This window comes from Megascapheus bottae, chromosome 3 (genome assembly GCF_031878675.1).
Source record: "Megascapheus bottae isolate mThoBot1 chromosome 3, mThoBot2.hap1, whole genome shotgun sequence".
NCBI classification, from domain to species: domain Eukaryota; kingdom Metazoa; phylum Chordata; class Mammalia; order Rodentia; family Geomyidae; genus Megascapheus; species Megascapheus bottae.
The window spans coordinates 43,925,905-43,946,755 of NC_143511.1; the positions used below are offsets into that span (position 1 = coordinate 43,925,905).

Consider the following 20,851-nt stretch of genomic DNA (forward strand, 5'->3'; position numbering starts at 1 on the left):
GAGTGACCAAAGGGTCAACTCCTGTTGTCTTTTATAGTTGAGAAAAACACTGTGCCATTCAGGAAAGCAAATGCTCATTTCAGCTTACAGCATTGAAAGCGTACCATATTTTTCACAAACATTAGTTGCTGTGAACACTCAGGAACCCTGGGTAATTTCCTGGTGGGTGGCATTTCTCAAGACTGTGGGAGATAGTATTAACTACAGTCAGTGCTAAGTAGTTTTCTTGTAGATATTTTAAATCAATGCTCTTGCTCCTTTCCCCTAAATGCTTCTGAAATATTTGGGTAAAAGGAGAGCTTGCCTCATTCTGAGTTGCTGTTAGACTTTTCTTCCCACTGCTTCTCTCCGCTGAAGTGATGGTCTCTCATGTGGAACGTTGGGGCTCCCTGTAGAGCCCCAAAAGAGGACTTCAAAAGAGGTGTGTGAACATAGGATTGTTCTCTTTACTCATGCCTACCTTCATTTATGACTCCACAAAACGATGTTGAACACTGCCCTGTAGCTGATTGTATATACACTTGCATGCAGCACAGAATGATTCTCAAAGTTCAAGAGCTAAAACTCACAGTTTTAAAATCATCTCTTGGCATCTCAGTCTTGCTATGCCTCATGTCCATATCATCTTTGCCTTCTCCAAGGAAACCCCACCCTAATGGATAGACAAGCCCAACTCTGTCTCACTATAGACAAAGCACATCTCTCCAAATCTGAGATAAATACTCACTCAATGGGCTTCTAAAAGGCCCTCTGGTACAGGCTATATCATCATTGGTCTTCTAAATATGGCTTTTGATTATAGCTCTGTCAGTGAGAATTCTAGATCTCCTTTATTTCTTTAAATATCCAGCAAGTAGTTGTAGGCCTAACATTGTTTTTCTAAAGACTAACATTATTTCTGATCTAAATGCTTAAAGAAAAATACCTATATCAAAATAAGTTACCTGTAATCTGCAAGTTACTATACCAACCAATCCTTTCTTTTGATTTTTTTCTCACTTGAACACTTCAGGTCTCCTTTGAACAGGTAGTGTGGGCAGGTGTAGGCACACATACACAAGTGAATGAAAGGAATGTAAAAACCTCTTTGCAGAAAGGATGAAGGAAGCTGAAGATGATCAAAATATTTAATGTACACATGTGAAAAAGGAATTGATGTGGGAAAATTTTGAAATATTTCTTAGTGTTTCCTCTGCCCCTCCCCCACATCTACAGCTATGCAGACTTAGATAAAGCTTTGAAATGACTTCCCTAATTTGGGGGAACTTGTGTTTTTCTTCCTCAGTTGCATTTGTGAGAAAGGCTGCTTTTAGGTTGGTCAGTTTACAGTAGATTAACCTTATATATATCACAGGGTATGAATGGAGTATCTAGCTTGAAATGAGAAGACCTGGATGCAGATTCCAGTTCAATCACTTGTTTGCTAGCCCACATAGTTTGTGTTTTAAATCTCGATGATTCAGTCTCTTTTGCCTACATTGTGAGTAATAATAGTGCTCATCCCAAGATTATATTCAAGTTCAGTGAGAATATAACTGAAAACAGTGAGTATAATGACTAAAACATAATAATAAATATTGAGTAGTGAGCTCGCATCTGGTTTTGCTGAACAGTGAGAAAAGGTTATTCTCAGCCTTCTGAAAAACCACATGTTATAAATACTGTGCAATATTAACCCTATTTTCATTTTCTCCTTAATGTGGTAATCCCATATTGCATAAGAGCTTTTACTCTGAAATATATTTTTTTCTCTTAAAATTTTCTACTGTGCTAACTGGTAAGATGTTAGTCAATTATCAAGCATACACAACTCTAAGGCTTTGTCATTTCACTTACTTTTTCATGCGGGGAAGATTAACAAAACTTTTTTAAATTGTCCTCATTTGCTATTTATAATAGCAGAGACAGTTCTCCTCTATTGGGTTAATAAACAAATGTGGTCATGTGACAAGATGATTAAGTGCCTGGTACACGTGATCACACTGATTCTCTTTGCTAAGCCTATGATGTTGAGAACATTACCACCATTGCAATCTGATGCTCAGAGAAGATAAATACTATACACCATGTTTTGCAGCTAAAAAATTAGGGTCCTGTTGATAGCGATTTCTGACACCAATGCCTGAACACTCATTAACGACATCATTCATATCTCAGGTATTTCCCCTGACTGTATTGTTCTCATACCACAGGTGATTCTGCTTTACCAAGCAGCCTCACCCATTGTTACTACAACACCTTCCCTTTCTCCCATCCCATTCTGCTCAGCTTTGTGTCATGACTGTTCTGAAGAGGCTTTCTACACGAGCACATCCACACGTATTACATAAATCCAGATGATGGATCTTCACAAGAGCATATAAATTAGATTATGTCCTTCAACTCTATTTGAATGCTTTTGTGCATTAATTACATTGTAACACAATAGGAAAATGATTGTGGATGAATCCACACTAGGGGATGTAGTTTAAGCTTAGACAAAAGCTTTAAGAAACCATGTGGTTCAAAATGCATTGTATTCATAAACTACTTTGTTAAATGCAAGCAAATTCAGTATATATCTTACGAAATTAAATGAAGGAAGGGGTGAAATGGGAGGAATAAATGAGAATGTTGAAAGGGATGGCGTTAATCAAGATGCACTGTATTCATAAACTTCTTTGTTGAATGGCAACTCCTTTGCACAACTACTTAAAGATAGTAAGAATATTTAACAAATAAACCATGTGCAAATGACAACACAACACTATTCTCTCCAACATACCAGGACTTTGGTGCTATTTGATTTTAAAACAAACAACTTTCCCCAGTGACTGTGTCATTCTTTGTTATCTGCTGGTTTTGTTCAGCACTCTGCATCAGTTCAAATATCATGTCTTTCCATCAGGCTTCTCCAGAAATGAGACATATCATCTGCCCTTTTGAAATCCATTTCCCAAAGTCAATTTTTAAGATATGGTTATCCCATCACCTTTTTAAGTATCATGATTATTCTTTGCTTTGGTGTATGCTTGCAAGCTCAATGCTGTCCAATGCCTACTGAAGGAGTTTGTGGCCCCAAATGCCTTTTCGTTCTCAGTTTGTTTTTTTTTTGTTTTTTTTGTTTTTTTTTATGGATTGGATCATAAAGATCACCTCACTGTTTTAGTCTCTTCTTTTTCCTTTATCAGAGAATCAGAAGCCATTTACAGAAGCCTGAGACATATTAATTATTTCCCTCTACTGTGATCTCGCATGAAGAGGAAGATGCTCACGCTAGGTTGTTTTGCAGCTCTTTAAGCTGTCATGTAACTTAAGTCTGAACCACACAATTGAATATAACTGAATATTTATTTGATTGTGAAGCGCTTTGGCCATTATAATTATGTAGGCAAGTCTATAAATAAATAAGGAGATGTTCAACTTGTAATCTAAAATTTCTAGCAAATTCCTGACAAAATATAATATTCAGGTGGAGGGAACAAATAATATCAAGAGTTAATAAACCCCCAAATCCAAATATTGAAAAGGTTAATTCTATTACAAACTAAAGAGACAAAAGTATTTCATTTGTGAAAATAGAGGACTACCCAACCTTACAAATCTGCACTGTATCTCTGAGAACAAAGAGGCAGTCTGCTGGGGGGTAATGTTAATGAAACTCACTAATGCCATCATGGAAATGTGGTTGTCTACATTCTTAAATATGTTCTTGTCACTTGGTACAAAAGAAGTTTTGCTAGGAAAAGAAATTGCACAACCTCAGCTACACTAGCATTTACATAAAAATTTAGATATATATATAAAATTTTAATTTTAATTTGTGAATTGTAAGTATAAATTGCAGACTTGGTTATAATAGCAAACATTTGAAAATAATGTTCAAATGAAGATGGAAGAAATATGAAGAAGATATATATACATATTTATATTTGAAGTATGTCTCTTATAATTGATGAATGTTGCTTTAGAACAGTATTTAATGATGTAGGAAAAATGGCTTGCTAAAGATTAAAGATATTATACAATAGTATATTCATTATGATGCTAATGGGAAATATTGTATGTACATATATATGTATATCTATCTATCTATATAAATAGAGAGAAAGAGAAGAAGTAAAATTAGTCTGTTAATATAAATCAACATTTAAGTTAGTTGGTTTACAAATTATTGTTTTGCCAACAGCCATTTATTAATTGGGTAAAGATCAATACAGTCAATAAGTCCAAAGCAAAGAGTCTAACATTACCAAAATAACTAAAAATATCATTTATTTTACATGGAGCATTTTCTTTACTTGTTATTTAGATATTTTCATTCACAGGGTAACCCATAAATCTGCTTTTATCTGTTTCCAAAATGTGTTCACAAAGCAGTATTTCTCACTCAGAACTCAGAAAACAATTAAAGGGACTCATTATCTTTTCTTTTTTACACAGGCAGCAGAATCTAATTTTAATGCTTCAGTTGTAAAATCCCTGTTGTCCGAAACATTTATTTAACCTCTAACTCTGCTCTCCTGAGACATTTTTGTTTTTTATCAGGTTAGACCTTGACCTTTACCACCTCATACCCAGGGGAAATTTGTTGTTGTTGTTTCTTTTTAAAAATGATTTGATTGAAAAATTATTTTGGCTGATTCTTTTAGATTTTGACATAGCCAAAAGCAATTCCACTTTGGATTATTTGCAAAGAATAATTTTTTTCTTCCTTTGCCTTAAAAAGATTTCATTATGAAAGTGAATTAGACAGTGAATAAAGACTGTGCTAATTATTTTTTCTCAGCTTGAGTGGTAAAAAGGGTCTTTTGTCATTATTCACAACTTCTCAGTTCTTGCCTAATTCTTTGAATCTATGTGGCAGGCAGAGTGCAGCTTCAGACATGGTCCTCAGACTCCAGGGAATGTGATGATAAGGCAAAGCTTGATGTCTATCTGTAGATAACCTATATCTAGCAGCCTCTGTGGAGACATCTGGGTGCTACCAGAAGCTCTAAGAGTTTCTGAACTTCCTCAATTTTAAAAGAATAGCTGCTTAGTCTGCAAAAAGTGAGGGTACTGTAGCTACAGGAAAGGTTTCATATACATGCAAAGCAAAATGTATGAAGGAAAGAGTCTATTTTCCACCCACTTTAACATTTCCCTTCAGCTCTCAGATGCTGGGAAATAACTCTAAAAGCATCCATGATGTCTACAAATTTTCCATTTGTCATTTAACATAGGAATAACTAGGGCTAGAATAGCAGTTGCATGACCTACTTGTTAGTGTGGAATTTCCTGACTAGCAATTGCTTGAGAACATTTATGTGCTCAGGTACATGATCCTCTAAGTTATGATACACTGTGCATATATTTCTTTCCCTTTGTGAACTTTGATAGAGACTTTGATGACCTTAAAACTGTAATCGGGATCAATGCCAAGACCAACTGGCTGATAACTGTTGACTACACAGAAAACACACCGTAAGTGGTATCTTTTGCAGGTTAGAGCAGCTAATCATCATGTTGAAAACTTAAGCTCTAGGTTTAAACCAGTTTCACAGATTGCTAGCTGGCTCACCTACCATACACACTTTTTCTTTCTTCCTTTTTTTTTTGTAACAGATGAGAGGAAATACTTGGCTAAGCGAATTTAGAACAATTTTACCAGAATGACTATGAAATTCCCCAAACTTATAGCAGCTTATTATGGCTATGTAACAATTTTGGCCATAATGAACTTTGTGATGATTGGGGCTTTGTGGGAAACCTAACTCAGGAAAAAGGAGGAATACCCAATTTCCATCTTTATTTCTTTACTGATTTATGGAAGTACAAACAAGAGGCTAGAGCTCTAATAGCCATCTTAGATCACTAGCTGATTTTAGAAATGTAAATTGAATATGAAAGACTGTAAAGCAGGATGAAATGAACCCAATCCTATACTAAACTGCAAATCTTCAGGTATAGTTTAGAAAAGAAAACTTCAAATTATATAAGCTACAGTGACTTTGCTTTTTTTTCTGGTATGTGTATCTAACAATTGTAAATTTTCAGTTAGCAAAGAAGATACAAGATAGTGCTTTAGCTAAATGACTACCATACAGATATAACCAAATAATGCAAGCAAAGCATTTTTATATGTGCAATAAATGTTAGATACTATCAGTATTCAAAGCTTAGTATGTACTTGATAAAAGATGGGTGCAATAACATGAATGAAATATTGGATTCTACAAACCTGCCCTAAAATAGAAAAGCCTTTAAAAATAGCTCAGCTAAAAATAATTAAACATAACTCAAATATTTTTATTGAGCCACTAAAAATACATTCAAAGAAAGAAACCCAACTGAAATTCAGACACATTTTTATTTAAATTGAGACCATCTTCTTTTGTTAGTTATTTCTTTCTAAATTAACTCAGACTTAAAAAAATTGACCAGAATACCACAAAAAAAGTTCTAAATTTCCCTCACCCAGGTTCCTCAAGTGTTAACCTGCTTTTCTCTTTGCTGTCACTCACAGACACATCTATTGTCATTATTGTTTTTATTGAAGCTTTCGTGAGCAAATAATAAGATTACACCCCTAATTCTGAAGCATTCTAGGAGGCATTTTTCTAAAAAGCTAGGACACAACACTTCACATCAGGAAATCTACACTGTTGACAGCACTATCACCTACCCATGAACTCATTCTGATTCCTGTTATAGCCATTTCCTTTGCTAATCCAAGTTCCTATCCAGAAATCCACGAGCACTTTCTTATGAATGTTCTGTGTGCTTCACTGTGAACCAGACCCTTAAGCTCTCCTGGTTGGTCACGTGCTTGATTGTAAACTGGCTCCACCTGCTATTCATGTGTGATCAAACCCAGATCATGTGGGTTTTTTTTTTTTTTGGTGGGGTAGGAGTGTGGGAGGAGGATAGGGAATCCTGTAAGTGATGCTATGTTCTCAGTACATTAAAACAAGAGGCATATCACAGCAACCAATGCCATCGCTTGGCATATTAATTAGAGGCACCTGATTAGATTGGCATCTGGTAAGTTTCTCCGGCACAAATATTCACTTTTTCTCTTTGATTCTTATGAAATTGTTCTGCTTTGCACCAAATTTCCAGCCACTGTCTTTGGCAGTCTAACGTCTCACCTCTGAATTATCTACTTAGATGACATTTGCCAAGTGCTGATTCTCCATTTTCATCATATTTTTATGGTTATTATTGTAAATAGACATTCTACTCTAAGAAAGAGTTCCCTCCTCTTCTCCCAGTGATTTATTTACTCACCTATTAGATTTCTGGAAACAAATGTATTCTTATTAACATGTACTTTGATATTAAAGCTTTCCTGTATTTAATCCTCTTCTAGCTCACTCCACATCCATATTTTTGTTTCTATCCCCTTTTAGTATGTGACCATTTACAGTCTCTTAGCATAGCTCTGTTCTAGATTTACTCTGGGATATTTTTTTTTTCCTGTCTTTGTTTTGGACACTAAAAATTCTTAAAGGACCCCTTGTTCAACTTGGTAGAGTACAGTATTTGGCATACAAACCCTCAGCCTAATTTTAATTATGTTCTAAAATCTAAGTGCCAGTTATTATATAGAGAGATTCCCTTCTTGATTACTTGTTTGTTAAATATGTCATTTGAAATATGATGTAAAAACTAATGTCAATAAATCCTTTAATAAAAAGAGTACAGTATTTGGAAGTTAAGATTTATGTGTTAACTGTATTGCAACTAGGATCTCGTAATTCTAGGCATCCCTATTGTGCAGAGCAAGACATGATGAACATATATATGCATGTACACATATTTATGTATTGGCATTAATTAACACCATATACATCTTTATACCTATGTATTTCTCTGTATACATATTTACCACAAACCCATTTATAAATACACACAATATATATGAGTTTATGCTACTACCTCCAAGTCCAGCTCAATATGTCAGGCTTCCTTCTAGTCTTTGTCCTTTCTACATTTATAATGATCTTCTCTAGCAATGTGAAATTTGGCACTTTAATAGATTACTAGTATTTACTTGGTAAATTTGTGCATGTATCTATTCCCCGGCCATGGCGGCCTTTTCTTCAACATCTGATCTTTGCTTCTCCATATCACAGCCTAAATCTTTGACTAACTTTCTGAGTTTGAGAGAAAAGAAGGAAAGACAAGCACAAATGGGAAAGAAGGGCCCACTTGGATTACTTGCTTCGGTGCCTGCTTTCTCACACACTGTACCAGCCTTGGAGGATTAATATCATAATCCAGAGAACTTCCTCACACATTCTAGAAACATTCTAGAATACTTTTCCAAATGTAAGATCAATTCCTATATGCTCCCATCCTCATTTTCTATAATTATTAAAACCTTTTGTGTTTCAAAAAAAAATATGCTATCTATGAACAACAGTCAGACTTCATTTTATATTAAAACATATAAAACGTGAGGTGATGCTAGAAAAACCTGATGGTCATCAAAGTTCCTCAACCATCTGTAGAAATTAAATATGTGAAGTTAATCGAAGGCCCTTTATCAAAGTTGTAAGATGATTAACTTGCAAGAATTACACCCAATGGCTTAAAGACCTCCCCCAAAACCTCATCCCCCAGTTATCCCACTCTGTGCCACACAACCCTGAAGACCAAGACTTTCATGTGTGGCCTTTAGATGGCCTGTCAACATCTAGACTATAGCAAGGGATCTCCCATTCTCTGGATAGTTTGGAAATATCAATGGAAAAACACCATATTGCTCAAACAAAAATGGAGACCCATTTGCTTTCTAATGTGGAATTGGTAGACTCTTTCCTTATGAATGAGAAGGTCTCATTCATAAAGTAATATCCTAAATCTGACCCAAACATAATTGCTAAGCTACCCATTTTGTTTTCTTCTTCTCTCAGTCTGGGCACAATGTTTTACAATGTTTTTCATCCTCGCTGGCAGTCACTTAAGGATCAAAAGATATGGCTGAAAATGATACTCACCTACAGTGCTGAAGCCATGCTTGCAGTTCCTACTCTCCTTTCTCATATGCTGGATAGAGACAGAAAATCCAATAGAAGATTGTAAAGCCAGTTACCAGAAAGAACTAACCACGAGAGGGAACAAACCAAGATTCTTGGAGTCGAGTTCTTTCTTTCCCTTTATCCCCATCCCTGCCAAACTGAAAAGGACTATTATGTGTGTAAGCAAGGGGCCTTGAGTGCTGAGATTTGGTATTTCTTATTATAATACTCAGAACAAAATTTCCCAAACAAAATGCTACTCAAGTTCCTCTTAGGAATAAATTACAAAGTTCACTGGATTTTCTGAGTCTGAGAAGAACAAAATTCAGCTGACTGGGCAGCGTATTTTGTTTTGCTTTTCTATGGAAGTTTCCTTCAATGTCAGTGAGTGATGTTGCCACTTTTTAAAGTTCTCAAGTTGTGTAACCACAGTCCAAACAAGGCAATCACATATGCCTGACTTTCGTGGCCCTGGTGGAAATTAGAGTGCGGTGATGTTTTTTGGGGTTTTTTTTGGTTTTTTTTTTTTTTTTTTTTGCCAGTTCTGGGCTTGAGCTCAGGGCCTGAGCACTGTCCTTGGACTTAATCAAGGCTAGAGCTCTACGACTTGAGCCTCAGCACCACTTCCGGCTTTTTTCTATGTATGTGGTACCGAGGAATCGAACCTGGGTCTTTATGCATGCTAGGCAAGCACTTTAAGCACTAGGCCAAACTTCCGGTCCGTGTGTGATGATTTCTTATGTGAGCCAACTTAATGCTCTGTGGAGGACCCGTGATTCAGATTGGATCAAGCATTCTTGATAGACATCAACATTAATCTATATTAACATTTGACTTGCAAAGGGCTTCATATTCATTAAATGTGTCTTGTTTACTCATAAGAATGACCACAGAGGAATTAAAATCCCTAAGGTGATATTGAGCTTCTAATATAAAAGGTGGGCTTATCAGCAGTTACACAACTTTCCAAGAAATGAAGAGGATGAGTAAGATGCTACCTCTCTGGGTTTAGGAAATTTTTGTACTGCTCTGTTCAACTGAGATGCTCTTAGTAGCTTTTTAATCCCTAGTCCCTTTCCCTCTTGGAGTAGGCCCTGAGGCATTCTATGCAGAGTGCTCTTGACACTGGAAATTCCTCCTTTTGGTTGATCAAAGCTGATGCAGCTTGACCCCACCCCAGGAAGTGGTGGCAGACACATCTGTTCAGCCTGGCTTCCTGCCAACAGGGGATTTATTCTGGGGTGAGTAGGAGAGAGGGACTTTTATGTCGGGAAAGGATTTATTGTTGGCTGATGGGGTGTGGCGAGTGTGAAATGGGGAGCTACTTCTATTCCTTGGCTGGATTGTCTGACTTTAATCTTTGTATGTGGGTTCCAAAACTTTTGTGAGGAGCAAGTGCTGAATCGGTGAACTTTAACAATAAATTGAAAACCTTTGGGGAAGTGAAGCATAGACTAGCAAGATGTTGAAAATGAAAGTTTCTAGGCTACACACAGTAAGATATTATTTATAATTAGACTATGAAAGATAACATTCTGACATTCCACATTTGTTAGCATAGTTCCACAGATCAAGGAGAAGAAGGAAAAATGGAGACTGGGCCTCTTCCTGTTCTGATATTTTGGCTTTTGGTAAGGTGAAGTCATTGGTCACGGGCCTCTTTGTATTTCAGGGTCATCACAGAAACAACAATAATCAAACTAAAAAAGACTGATTTCTGAAAAATATAAACAATTGTAGGATTGTTATATGTTGAGGAAGGGAAGAAAACCTATAGTTCCACACCTGGAATATAGAAATGACTGTAGTAGTAAAGGTCTCTGATAATATAATATTACTAGGTAAGGAGAGTATGTTGCAGTCATAACATTCAATGTATCTATGTGACAATAGGATTAGGAAAGTTGAGGAGAGGATGGGTTGGGCAGAGATGAGAGGACATTTAAAAAGGAATGGCATTGATCTACATTTGTTGTACTCGTAACTTGTCATATTAACTTGAACCTGTACAGCTACACGAAGATAATCTTTTTGCCAGTCCTGGGGCTTGAACCCAGGCCCTGAGCGCTGTCCTTTGGCTTTCTCAAGGCTAAAGTTCTACCACTTGAGCCTCAACACCACTTCTGGCTTTTTTCTATGTATATGGTACTGAGGAATCCAACCCGGGCCTTCATGCATACTGGGCAAGCACTCTACCACTAGGCCAAACTCCGGGTCCCAAAGATAATTTTTTAAGTTGTGGATAATTTTTAACGGGAAAATGTAATGCCAGGTATGGTCATGAGCGTTGCATTGTATCAAGGCTTCAGTATATGGAAAGCCAGAGTTTATCTGTAGATCAGAATAACTGATGTAGGAGATGGCTGTTTAGCTGCTGAGCAGAAGGTAAGCTGCACAACAGTCAAGTTTTTCAGTTTTGTCTTTGGGTATCTTTGTGTATTATTTTTCTTCATCTCGTCATAAGTTGAGGACCTGGAAGATCGTCATCCAGGAATCTTAGTTGTGTGAAGGAACAAAAAAACTTCTGGTACATAAATCATTCTATGAGAAGAGAAGTTAGAGGTAGACAACTTTGATCCAAGAGGAATACCGCACCACAGTAAAATGGTCTGCGAGATTCTGAAGCAGCATGGCATCTGTCCCTAATCAGTTTGCTGCACTGTGAAGAGCAAGCTGGAAAAGGTCTTTCAATAAAATACTTGTGGTGGGGAAATGTGAAGAGAATGAGGGGCACACACATCATGACGCGTTCTGTTTTGGAATTTGTTGAAGGTGGGAAGGTCTGTGGCTCAGCAGGTTTGATCCAGTAGCACAGGAAGTTTCATCGCAGATCAGCTACAGAGGTTGGAAGCTGTGTGGTATCCTCAGCAATACAGATTCTTGGAGACATATCCAACAGTCCTTCAAGGTGGGATGGAACCCAAACGTATACAGGAACAAGATCCAAAGGACTGAAATAAAATCTTTCAGTGATCAATGAGAGAGTGAAAATGTTACCTCCATATACTACCATAGTGCCAATCTTTGGAGAATTCCAGAAACAATTGAGAGAAGAGACTTCAAAAAGAACTAAAAATTGTGACTGGAGAGTCACAAGAGGGGCTGGCAGTTTGTCCTAGTAGTAGAGTGCTTGCCTAGCATGCATGAAGACCCAAGTTTGATTCCTTGGTACCACTTACATAGAAAAAAGCTGGAATTGGTGTTGTGGCTCAAGTGGTAGAGCACTAGCCTTGAGAAAGCCCAAGGACAGTGCTCAGGCTCTCAGCTCAAGGCCAGGAGTGGCAAAAAAAAGTCATAAGACTATTACTTCTTGTTATTATCGTGACATTTTTTTTCTTTTTTTAAATCTCAATGCAGAGATAAACAGAAAGCCAAAGCAATCATTTTGAATAAGAAAGCTTGAAATGATGGTGGAGATGACTTCAAGAGAAATTTCCTTCCTATAGTGTTTAAGGTATAAGATGGTAGATGATTACAAAATGGCTGGTATCTGAATATATTCTGTGTGTGGCATGATAAACTTAGCTTTCTTCTTTTTTAACACAATATTGTTGAAAGAGGAACTTTTACCTACAAATCACATGAATCATTTCTGGCTTATTCCAATAGGATAGGACTGCAATACAATCAGAATGTATCCTTAGCAAAGGAGCTTGCTTTCACTGGAGATTTTGGCCAGGGATAAATTGAGCCAGGCTCTGTAAGCACACATAAAGTAGTTTCTGCCCAGAGGCATGTACATATTTCTCTTTTCCCTTTTGCTTCCTACATACCAGGCTCACTTTTTCCTTTGTGTTCCCTGTGTAAATGTGTAGGACTTTTCACAACTATATCAGATTGTCTGGGCATTTAGTCTGTGCTTTTTGCTCAGCTTGCCAAAATAAGCTTGGTCATTTACCTCTGTTTATTTTCTCTCTCCAGACATCAGGTATTGTCTGCATTCCAGTGCCCACACAAAACTACTATCTCCCCAATTAAGACAGCAGTGTTTTAGAGTGTTACTAACTGGTGGGCTTGGCATCACACCAACCAGAGGCATCTATCAACTAGCAGCCAAGAATTTTTAGATTCTCCAAAACAGAATTTCAAATGGCACTTTTAATTAAAAAAAATCTTCATGAAAAGGGAAGAAGAAATGGATGGAATGAGAATGGGAAGGAGGGAAAAGGAAGAAAGATGGGAACTTAGTATAAGGAAAATGATTTAAAAAGACCAAAAAACCTAATACTGTATATAATAAATTAAATTAATAAATTAATTTTCTTTTTTTAGTATGTACAAATTTAGGGATTTTATTTTGTTCACCTATAATTTCAACATTTGAAAATTAACTGTAAGTTAATCCTTATACAGTTCCAACATAGAATGTCTGCATGGCTTAAATTCAAAATTATCTACTGAAAGCAACATTCTGGTAACTCGCCTCCCTTGCTCGGTAATTTTCACTGGCTACTTAGTCCCAGTAGGTTTAGTAGTTTCACGACTGCTGAGTATTCTTTGTTTTCATTGATTTTCTTCAATCATGAATCCCTTGCATATAATTGGAAAGAGTTGTATACAAACACTATTCACAAAGATGCTCAAACTATTATTCTTATGGCTGCAGCTTCATTTTACTATTGAAACTTGTTAAATTCTGGCTCTATATACTTTTTTAACCTGAATGTTTATCTGTTGCCTGTCAAGTAAATATTTCTTGTAGTCCACAAATAACATCATGCTTATTGCTCCAATTGACAGGAATTCTACAATTCTCAATGGAACATTATTGTTTAAGAACTGATTAACCAACATCTATACTGAGGGAAGAAAATGTGATTAATAAATATAAAGTTCATAACATCGAAAGTAGCAATGGAGAGTTGTAAAATACTGTGTCCAAATGGTAAGTGTGATGGAATGTGCTTTCTCATATACCTTTTGTGTTATATTCTTACAATTGTTTGGAACAACTTTGAATGGTAGATCTAAATAAGGCTAGAGGGTGAAATGTAATAAAGTTGACTTACTATGACATATTTCTATAAGCAATGCAGTGCAGAAACACTTGGATACCACTGATAAAAAGGAAAATAGAAGAAGAAACCAAATGTAATCATTACTTATCATGTGTCAGTTTTGTACCTGGAAATTATTTTAATCCTTACACAAACCTTCCTGAGGAAGTTAGCATTATACTCCCTATATTCATGAACAAGGTCAGTGATAAAGAATGGGTCTACAACCCTACAGTTTCTGTATTTAATCTTCCAGGCAAATTTTCTTATTGTGGATTTGATTATCATCACTGTGCAGTTCTGTTCAATATAATAGTTAACATTTTGAAATAGTTTTAGCATTAAACAATTCCCAACAATTGACTTTCAAGGTGACATCTCAATTCCACAAGTGTATTCATTGTTTAAAATAATGTGCTTGTGGAGTTTGAAGGCGGTATGCCGAATGGTTGCTTCCTTGCCATTGAGTTATAACTACCTCAGGGTTCCTCATCAGACATTTCCTTGAATGCAGCAGGAAAATACCAAAGCTCCTTTGCTGCAGAACCAATAGATTAGTCTTTTCAGGATTCATAAACGTATTGTTAGCCACTGTTTGATTGTGCCTTGTGGATGTGTTAAAATATGCTCTGTAGATATGATAAGGTTTACTAATTTATCTTATTGTTTCAGAAGCTGAGAAATTCTCAAGGAAATATTAATGCCAAATCAATTGAATGTATAAAATGGACTATGTTGTCTTACCCTTTGGGAGATGAGTAGTTACAGTCTGCCCACAGAAATAAGAAAAAAATCAGACTCAAAGGATGAGTAATCATTGAGGAAAACAGTCAACACCTATGAGACATACCGCATGAAAATACAGCCCAATGCTTTCTTGGGGGCTATGAAAAAGTTAAGGCAAGCCTCAAAATCATACTTCTTACTTCTAGGTTTCTCTTCAGAAAAGGTATTTTTCACTGTTGTCTCAAAATCAAAAGTCAGGAATAAAATGAACATGAAAATTAAGTACTACAATAAGAAGACTCCACCAAAAATCCTTTTAGAAGGGAAAAAAATTCTTGCAACCCCTGGACTTCAGAGCTAAGCATAATAACACACATATGTACACATATGACATGAAATGCATATTTTATGTCCTATAGAATCTTTGGAATAAGAAATTGGAAAACATACACTTGAAATATATATTCTAATCTTGATGAGTAATCAGATTAACTCTATTGATAGAATAGGGTAGAGATAATTAATATCTGGATGTGCCAAAATAAGTAAATGTATCCATTATACACATTGTCACAATCCTATCTCTGCTATTATCATTTAAAAATAAAAATAACACTTAACAAGCTCTGTGCCATGAAGTTGAAAATAGAATGCTAAAGACTTGTCATTATTTGGGGAAAGGAAGGACGGTGAATGGTAAGATAACTACTGCTTGAACTATTTTAGTATGTGGAACTGGCATAGATAAATTCTCTGTTCTATGTTCTAATTACTGTAATTTGATCATTATAATGATGATAATTTCATATTCACTTTATATGAGCTAGTCTGTTAACACTGCCTGTCACATCTGAGTAAATTTGCTTGTAAGGTTTTATTTTTCGGGGGGAGGGGAAAGTATTATCTCTTATTAACAATGCTTCTAGGAGCTTATTTAGGATTTCATCTAAAATTATTTTTTTTTACCAGTTCAGGGCTTGAACTCAGGGCCTGAACGCTGTCCTTGGGCTTTCTCGAGGCTAGAACTCTATCACTTGAGCCACAGCACCATTTCTGGTTTTTTCTATGTATGTGGTATCAAGGAATTGAACCTGAGTCCTTGTGGATGCTAGGCAAGCACTCTACCACTAGGCCAAACTCCCAGCCCCTGAATTTTTATGATACCCCTTGTCAATCTTGTTTCTTGAATGACAAATGTTATATTTCTAAGAGTTTTAAATAAATTGAATTATGTTTCTCATCTTTTAATTGAGAAAAATTGTTACATACTTATTAAATGGTAAATTTAAAATCTATGAAAGAATGAAAAATCTATGTACTGATTCAGAAAGATGTACAAGGTAGGCTATGAAACATTCAATATATTCAGTATATGGTGAGTTTAAGAATGAGTTTCCTCACTAATAGCAGCAAAATTGCCTGAAAGGATATGTGATACTATCTATGTTTTTATTTGTATCTAAAGGCTTAGGAGATAACTTAGGGCTGAGTTTGATTTTAATATGAAGGAAAACATTTGATAAGTAAATGGGAGGAATATTATCTGAACTAGCTCTTGCTATGTTCAGGGAGATTGCATTTAACTAGAAAAACGGTTGCTGAATACTTCTGATGATCCAGGGCTAGAACTGCTAATTACTAGTCTGGATTTCTACAACTGCAATTTCCAAATCTTCTCAACACACCCTTTACCATATTTAACAGACAGGAAAGTTCTTGAAGGAAGGAAAAGCATAGTCATGATGACAAAGTAAATGCTCAGGGACTCCCCAAGTTAAGCAGGGTATAGTTTTCTCAGTGTCCTGGGACCTGGAAGGCCTCACTCTGGTTTCTAAAAGGACTGATTTACTCTAAAACTCTTAAAGCTGACATCTGGAAATATACGAAGATTAGTAATCCTGCCAGGAAACAGAAAGTATGTTCAGAGTAAAACTTCCCAGTTTTGACTTCTAGTGTATTAGTCTATGCGGCTGTTTTTCCTTGTCTAGAGAAAGAAGACATTGCAAGCTAGGAAAGCTCTCTATTTTATAGGAAATAGGCAAGATAGATGATCCATTCAATCTTGAATAGATGACACAGCAAATTTCATAGTTTAACAGGATGTTTTGCACTTTCTATCTACCATCAAAGCAATACCACAGTTGTCTCCCAAATTCAGAGTTTACATTTCCACTTAGTGTTCAAATCGATTTCCAATGATAAATAGAGGATTTCTTCTGCCATGTGAAAATCTTATTTATTGATTCTAAGCAGAGGGTGAAAAAAAATACAGAATGAAGGCCAAAAAACCCCACATGAATTAGACTGTCAGTACTCAGGAATTTATAAGTTCATTAAGGTAGTTCTTTCGTGAGGCATTTATCTTGGTCCACATATATGTGAGTGTGCATGTGTTGTACTTAACTTGTCTGTGTCAATACTGTACAATGCTAGGTTCTATCATTTCTCAAGTATACAGTCATTGCTGAGTAAAAAGGCCAACTATTGGTTTGGAGGCATTGGCTTACGTTTGCCATAGTTTTTGTTGTAGTTGTTCCTAATTAGATTTTTCTCTTTAAACTTAGCTCCACAGAGTGCTACACTTAGTATGATGCAGGAGGGTCTAGCTAAGTTAATGCTTATGATTTTCAATTAAATCGTAGCTTTCACAAATACATTTCATTGTACTTACCAGCATTAAATAAATATGTAGCACTGGAATAAATTCAGAGTCCCTGAGTAACACCTATTCTGGGAACTAATTTACCAGTGGGAGGGTTTTTATGTTAAATTGATCAACAGTTTTACCAAGTTAGATAAAACTTGTTCCTGTAGCACAAGGTCTAAAATAAAGTAGTGGTAGAATATGTAACAGTATTGATGACTGATCCATTTCTCAACCCATTTAAATCTGGAAGATAGTAATAAATTTAAGATGAATTTATATTTGGACTATTTATATATGCAATAAAACCCTTTCATAAGGTTTCTTATCAAGGGAAATGTCTTAGAAATGAAAGGGAAAATTATGGGCATGATAATAGTATATAAGATTCATTTGTGTTAGAAGACATAGGTACTGACAATGACACTGTGCATGTGTATAAAATGGTGAAAGAAACATATATCCTGAGCACTTTTTGGAATGCTAAGAACCCTGAGGTTTCTCAATACATTTGATGTCATTTTTCTTAGTACATGAGTGACAATGGAAATAAGCCTGAAGTTTCCCATTTTTGAAGGCATTAACATCATATTACAGCTCTGAGGTGGGCCTTGTGCCCACAAGGCATTTAGTGAGTGTTAATCTCTAGTGGTCATTTCCTACTGAATAAAATCAAATATTATGCATGATAAAGTGTGGAGATATTTCACAAAAACTGAAAATAGAACTACCTTATGATGCGGCCATAACACCTTGGGCATTTATCCCACAGACTACAAGTCAGAATCACCCATGTTTAGTTATATACTACTCACCATAAGTTATGGAAACAGTCTATACACTGTATTTTTGTATGTATATATATAAACATACATATTTCATTTATCTACCATGAAAAATAATATTATGTAATTAACAGGAAAGTGGATGGACCTAGAACAACTTATATTAAGTGAAGAAAATAAAATTCCAGGAGACAGACAATGCATGCTTTCTCTCATGTATGTAAGTTATATGTAAAATGAAAACATACATGAACACATGTAGGAAGCCATATACATCTAGGTGCAATCAAACTGACTAAAATGTGGTATGTTAAGGGTATATTCCAATTGTATATTTTATCTGAATAATTAACTAACAGTTCAACGAAGTGGATACCGGGAAGCAAAAAATATATTTTTTGGTCTTGAAAATGTGGGGCCAAGGGGAAGGTGCAGACCAATGGAGAGAAGAAAGGTAAGAAAACAATCACAATACTCAGCATACATATATGTGAAGAAATTAGGTAACTTGAGGGAATGGGTGGAGTTGGGAATGGAGAATAATTGTAGGTTACATTGGTCAATATATTCATGAATTGACATGTTGAAATGAAATCACTTTATATAACTACTTCAAGATAAAGTTAATTTTTAAAAGCTTGAAGCAATCTTATAATACTAGCCCACAGGCAACATTAGGCACAGCAAGGTTCAAAGGCAATTTTAAACTTATGGATCCAGAATACATTTACCTATGGTTCCATCACTTTCTGTATGAGCATGAAATGAGTTTCTTTTATCTCTTTAGTCTTAGACAAACTGATTTTTATACTGAAAGCAATGAGTTTTCCTTTATTGGAATGTTTGGAGGATTAGGTGAATTAATGCACATAAAGCTGTTAGCAGAAATTCTTAAACATAGCGAATACCCAATAAAATGTTAGTTTTTATTATTGTAAAACTAAAGTTATAAAATCCAGAATGCTTTGGCATTTTCCAATTTCCATTTTTGCTAATGTAATTAGATTTCATTTGTTACCTCAACTAAGCAATAATACATAGAGTTTATCCTACTCACTGCCAGATAGAACTTCAGTTGCAGCCTAAACTCATATCTAGGTTTTGCTAATTCTGAGAGAAATGAAATCTACAATGACCCCATTATTCAAATAATGGTAACATGAAACTAGGTCCAGGGACCTAGTTTTGAATCCTGCCTTTATTTGGATTACGTGTAATTCAATAGTTTCAAGCCTGACAATACCACAGTGAAGAAGAACATGTCCTCCTTTTTACAGCTGGTCTAACACTCCCTACACACACACACACACACACACACACACACACACACACACACACTCATCTTCCACAGCTTCATGACTAGCCAGGGGCTACTCAGAAGCCAAAGATGCCATCCTTCTTGGGTCTTCTGGGCTCTTAAGTACCCACTGTTTTCTACTCTTACTTTGATGTCCCATTTCCAGTTAGGAACCTCTGGCACTCACTACTGGTTTCCAAGTAGAGAATTAGGGATCCCACCTAATACTGATTTTTGGGTTAATAGGAATATGTGATCCTTTTAATTTTTGCTTTTCCTCAAAGGATTAAATTATACTCCTTTAATGCTTTGCCTAACAAAAGAGCTAACCTTCTAAAGTGAGCAGTTAAAGTTCATTTAATGGGCCATTTTCAGTAGACAATTTTAATCTAGGATAGTTTTAAATGATGATATCCATTAAATAGAATAACCATTGAGTAAATCATCAATTGTTAATTGAACTATTACCATGAGGTCAGTGCTGAGTGAAGCATTGTGGGGACAAAATGATATCTAAGACACAGGAACTTAACGTACAGGACTATGATCATGAACATGAAGAAGTTAGATGCATTTTAGCACTAAGATAGACAGAACTAGTCAGGGGTACCATAGAGACCAGCACAGAATTTCATCCTGCCCTTAACTCCACAATACGTCCATTCATGCTGAGTACCAGTGGCTCATGTATATACTCTGATTATTCAGGAGGCTGAGATCTGAGGGTTGCATTTCAAACTTAACCTTGGCAAAAAAAGTCGGTAAAACTCTTATTTCCATTTAACAAGCAAAAATAAATGTTGGAAGTGAATCTGTGATTTAATTGGTAGAAGGCTAGCCTTGAGACCATTTTGATAAAAACTTTAAAACCCTGAAAAGGGAAATTAAAGCAGAACTGAGAAAATGGAAAGGCTCCCATGCTCCTGGACTGGAGGAATTAACATCTTGAAAATGGCCATCTTGCCAAGGTCTATCTACAAATCCAACGCAATACCAATCAATATCCCTATGTCATTCTTTGAAAAGTACAAGAGGCAATCAAAAATTTCATATGGAGTAATAAAAGACCCGTATAGCAAAAACACTTCTTAGCAGATAGCACAGGAGGAATTTCAATACCAAACTTCAGACTCTATTACAGAGCTCTAGTGACCAAAACAGCTTGGTACTGGCACAACAACAGGCCTGAAGACCAATGGAATAGAACAGAGGACTCAGACATTAACCCACAGATCTATGGCCACCTAATCATTGATAAGGGAGAAAAAAATAGAATAGAAGAAATACAGCCTCTTCAACAAGTGGTGCTGGCAGAACTGGTTAAGCACCTGCAGAAAACTAAAGTTGGATCCTTCTTTGTCACCCTACACTAGGATTAACTCCAAATGGATCAAAGACCTCGAGGTAAACGCAGA

General features: G+C 35.9%; 1 protein-coding gene across 1 annotated transcript in view; it reads right to left on the reverse strand.

The window, feature by feature from the left end:
- The window catches only part of Mpdz (multiple PDZ domain crumbs cell polarity complex component), a 380,703-nt gene extending 371,588 nt beyond the window's left edge, over positions 1–9,115 (reverse strand). Inside the window, exon 1 of the mRNA XM_090329993.1 lies at positions 8,967–9,115. The gene's annotated coding sequence lies outside the window, so the exon portion shown is untranslated. The remainder of the gene's footprint in view (positions 1–8,966) is intronic.
- Positions 9,116–20,851: the final 11,736 nt, after the last annotated feature.